This window comes from Phoenix dactylifera, unplaced genomic scaffold (assembly GCF_009389715.1).
Source record: "Phoenix dactylifera cultivar Barhee BC4 unplaced genomic scaffold, palm_55x_up_171113_PBpolish2nd_filt_p 000141F, whole genome shotgun sequence".
Taxonomy (NCBI): Eukaryota; Viridiplantae; Streptophyta; class Magnoliopsida; order Arecales; family Arecaceae; genus Phoenix; species Phoenix dactylifera.
Window position 1 is genome coordinate 510,662 of NW_024067697.1, and position 5,028 is coordinate 515,689.

At 39.6% G+C, this 5,028-nt stretch overlaps 1 long non-coding RNA gene across 1 annotated transcript; it reads right to left on the minus strand.

The window, feature by feature from the left end:
• Positions 1-1,315: 1,315 nt before the first annotated feature.
• Positions 1,316-3,940, minus strand: LOC113461423. The gene is made up of 3 exons (XR_005507263.1): positions 3,353-3,940; positions 1,720-2,932; positions 1,316-1,523 (listed from the first exon to the last, which is right to left on the minus strand). It is a non-coding gene; the product is annotated as an uncharacterized LOC113461423 (long non-coding RNA).
• Between the last annotated feature and the right edge of the window lie 1,088 nt (positions 3,941-5,028).

The following is a 5,028-nucleotide window of genomic DNA, read 5'->3' on the forward strand; positions in this document are numbered from 1 at the left end:
AGGATCATGATAATGCGGCATTAAACACTGCCACCCATATCGTATGTGGCGCAAGGCTTATTTTAATATATGCATGATCCAGAAGGATCACTAGACTCGATGTAGACTATTTTGGCCACTATGGATAGGGCTGGACATACTCTAGGAGCAAGATCAATCCCATCGAAAAAGCTAAGTCATGTACTAAAGTTTTAGAAGTCATAACTTGGTTTACGATGTCCAATTGAGATAATTTTTTTCCAAATCGGATGACATTTCAAGATTTATGATGTGACATTTCTCCTAAATGGGGCCAAGCATATAGTGATCATGCCTAAATTCCTTTGTTTGAGTTCCAAAATTGATCCGATCAAATCAATTTTTTTTTTCAAGAAAGATTTTGATTGATTATCTTGCAATTTTGAAAGAATTAGACGAAGCAACAAAAAGCAAGTTGATGTAGCAGTCGAGATCTATCTTCTATAAAAGTTTAGCTCTTTTATATTTATTTCTATTAGTTATGTCTAGTTTTAGAAAGCTTGTCTTTTAGTTATGTTTATTTTCATGTGTTATAAAAGATTTCTAAGTCTTCTGTAAAAAAAAAAACCATAAAAATTTGAATTAGAAAAATGTATTGATTCCATTCGTGAAAAGAAAAGGATATTGCTTCTAGATTGTAAATTAAAGACCATCTCATTTCACTTCAAGAAAATTTATCTTTCCCGACGCTTTTTAGAATCTTTACCGATGCTTATAAGCGTCGGCTAAAGTTTCCGCGACGCAAACAGAAGCGCCGCAAAAGCGTCGGCGATACCGGAGTGGCAAAAGTTTTTACCGACGCTATGAGAAAGCGTCGGCAAAAACAGAGCTTTTCCGACGCTAATAAAAGCGTCGGCAAAAACGACATTCGCCGACGCTTTAAAGCGTCAGGAAAGCCCAAAGTATGCCCAGTTCTGGGGTTTCGCCAATGCTTTAAAGCATCGGCAAATGTATTTTTAAAGCGCCGGCGTAGGCAGTTTACCGACGCTTTAAAGCGTCGGCGTAGGCGTACCACAACTTTTATTTACCAATGCTTTAAAGCGTCGGGATTGCTATTTTTAAAAAAATATAAATACGAATGTAAATTATAAAAACACATTATAACAATATGAACTCGTATTACATTTACATTGACACAAACATTCAAATCATTCGAAATATTTAAATTGTCATATCTTAGAATTATAATGTACTTTGCAAAATAAGAAACATATACAAGTCTAGAAGGTATCAAGGACGGGATTCAGCTCCATCATCATCATCTCTATGAGCTTTTGAAGTCTCAGGAATCTGCAAAAAAAAAGGAGAAACCATATATGTAAATTAATTTATTTACTTGTTTCTCTTCTAGAGAACTCTCTGATGGAATGGCTGACGCCCTTTTATGAACTCCAGCACCTTGCTCCGAGCTACTTGAGTGTGAGTATTTTGGATTTGAATATGCTGAACCATGACTTTTAATTGGTGGAGGAAGAGCAGTCATTTCTGGTGTTCCTCTTCGTTTACTGGGGAATAAAAAGGAAATAACTTGAACAGTAGAAACATTGTTTAATCAGAATCATGAATCAGAAACATCATCCTAATACCCCAAAAGTTGAAGGTCAATTGTTGCTTTATAAGAACGAATAGGGAAAATAAAAATCTACGAATAGGAAAAATAACAACGAAAAATTGAAAAGAGAAGCATCTTAAATAGCTGACCTGTCCATCTGCTATTATAAGAAGAACATGATATTGGCCACCACTATTATCTACAATGCCGATGGCTGTTTCAATTATTGGTGCAAAGGATGTTGGTCCTGTCAAGAAGGTCCAGAGTCATGACCAAATAGGAACTTCACTTAGATGCCCACATCTTATCTATTAAAGAAACATTTTGCTGGTTTAAAGTTCTTTCATCAAAATAGTATTCCTAGTTGGGGTCCACAATGCACCAAGTATAGCTTTGATACCACCGAGCAAAGGAATACATGGAATAGTGAACTAGAGAACATCATTGTCTTCCTCCCTAGATAATTGCACCCTTAAGTCCAAAATCTCTCTCTCAAACTCCAAAAAAGATGAATAAAAATAGCAAAACTACTTGAAATTCTTAGGATAGTTGATATGAAAAATTGTAACATCTCATCATCATCCATGTTCGCATGCCTTCTTATGATTTTAGACTGAAATCGCAATATAATACCGATCCAAGCTTAATTGCAAGCTGTAGCAATCTATTACCAGCTTGCCAGTTTCCTAACTAACAGGACTCAACCTAGACCAGGGCCACTGAAACTAAGAAGTCAATGTAGTATTAATTTTTTCCCCCTAATGTGCAGGACACACCTAAATTCCAAGCAAGAAAAATGATTCCAAGTAAATCCTAACCTCGACGGTCCCACATCATCATAATTCTAGACTCCATTCAAATTTTAGGTCCCCTGATTAAGAAAAGCCCAAGGCAAAGACTTTCCTGTTTGAGTACCCTTTATATTCTATTAAATATGGAGAAATTTATTTGACAGTCTCATATTTATCACTTCCAGATGAACATATACGAGTCCTAGTATCATTTGAAGTCGCCATAATCCAAGTCTATTAAAAAAAATTTAAAAATTCCAATATCTCATGCATACGGGCAAACAACATGTCATCATACCATTAATCAGGGAATTTTATAGATAAATACAGTCACAAATAGCAAGAAAAAGGTCTCTATTAGGACACGTTAGCCACTTACATTCAGAAGGGAAGAATCGGGCATTGGCCATTTCGCAGGTGGGTCCTCGTCCGGAGGCTCGAGCGGGTGATCTGTCGGCTTGAACTCTGCATAGATCTCCACCACCACATCGTCTTCTTCCCTCCCAGCATCACCATGGACATCGATTTCATTGGTCCCAGCTTCCTCTGCAACCTGCCCTTCCTTCTTGTCCTAAAACTCACAACAAACCCAAAGCAGACTAAGAAAACCCATTTCTATCACTGCAAATCCACTGGGAAAAACATCAAATGACAAGATAATAGAAGTCAACAACCCCAAAAGGGATCTCTTATTAAACCATCCTCACACGGATGCCCCATCTACACAAGCTACCAGCTTCATCAAAGCTCAAAGAAGTGAGAAGGGAAAGCAAATAAAAGAGAAAAATATAACAGAAAACACAAAAGAGAAGCAGAGAAATCAACGGAGGAATAGAGAACAGATGACCAAGCAATTTCACAAGCATATCTTTTCCTAGAATAAAATGCATATCTTTTCCGCTCTGATTGCGGCCTCACAAGCAGCACATACCAACGACTGCAATTTCACAAAGACAACCAAGCAATAACCTCAAACGAGGGTCTGTCGTACCTCAATAGCTACAGCGTTTCCTCCACAAAACGTCTCAATTCCGAGGGTTTCCGCAGCAAGAACTCAGCTCCAGCAAATCTACCATCAGACACAATAGATGTTCAAGATATTAGGGGATCCGGAGAGCTAATATTTCTAGAGCATATCCAAGAAGCCTAAGAGATATTAACAAGAAGCACTATTTGCCGAAAGATCTCTACATAGAAACACAAGCTAGGTTTCCGCGCCTCCGGCGAATGCACTAGTTCGATCTTTCAGCGAGGGAATCGGCAAGAACCTAGAGAAGACAAGAAACCCGAAAAGAAGCCGAGAACTAGGGTTCTTGGAGCATCTCCGAACTCGAAGGCGGGGAGATTTAAAGGAGGGAAGGGATGGAAGCATCGGCATTGTAAGCGACGAGAGAGGGGCCATGGCGTCTCCTTGTCCTTTTCCCCGTTTTCTAGCCAAGGAAGAATCCTGGCTGGCGCCGTTTCCTGCATTCCCGAAGCGCTCCTCTTCGGAGAGAGGGAAGTTCTCTCACTGCCGACGACAACCCGCACCCACACATTATTAATATGTACGGTTCATCGCCGGAGAGGAGGAAGGAGGAGAGGGACGCCGCTTGTTGTGAATTTGAGTTCTGACGACGCGTATACGCGTCGTCTTAGACCACAATCTACCACGACGCTAATTAGCGTCGTCTATGGCCGACACTTTCTAAAAGCGTCGGCATATGTTGGGGCTGGCGTCGGCAAAAAAGAGTCGGTAAAACTCCATTTTCTTGTAGTGTAATTTGAATGATCTTTCACTTGGATATTGTTGTTCCTGTCCCAGATGCATGGATCCAGGGAGAGCAACAAACAGTCCGATGCATCCAAGCTTAAGGAAGACTCAAAGCTTTTAATTCGAAGTCTTTGGTTGGTTCGTTGGTTTTAGCGCCCCTCGCCATCATATACTAGTCTACATGGGCCAAGAGCCATGAGGTCATTGAGCCACTTCCTATAGCCCACAGTCAAAATAACCTAGCTTGGAGGGAATAAAATAACCTTAACCTCCATTCCCCAAAGCCTACCGTATCTACAGCATACCCTTATTTCTCTCCTTCGCACTAGGCAATCAGATATCTTCCATTATATGGAGGAAAACCACCCAAATGAAATTAGGTTCCAACAATGATATATCCATTAGGTTAGCATGGGGATCCCGATGGAGAAAAGACACAACATGTTGCTAGGAAGAAAGCTACAGTTCTTTGAAAAATTCACTTGTCTCGCAGAGAATTAATGACAAAGCATTGGAAGTCTACACTTGTGTGTGTTTGTGCTATTGCCAACTTGTTTAATGGTAATCGCTCCAAACACGAACAAGATATCAGCAAGTGATGTTTTGTCCTTGTTAGCAAAAAAGAAACGACTCTAGGTTCATGTCATAGAAGGGGGATTATTATAAGAAATCAATCTATGTCAACTCTTTGTGGGGAGGCGAGGATTAGTGTTTAAGATAATGCTTGTTTAAGAAGTTTAGAGGGCAGGCAGCATTTGACCACCCTATATGAATTGGATGCCATTTAATGTGCTTTGTTTTCCTAGACCATGTCTTTGGTGAGACCCGAAAGGAATCTTGATCTAAGGATTTGGTAAGTTGAGCTTTTCATAAAAAAATAAAGAAGTTTTGGTTTTACCTTGACTTTTTGGAAG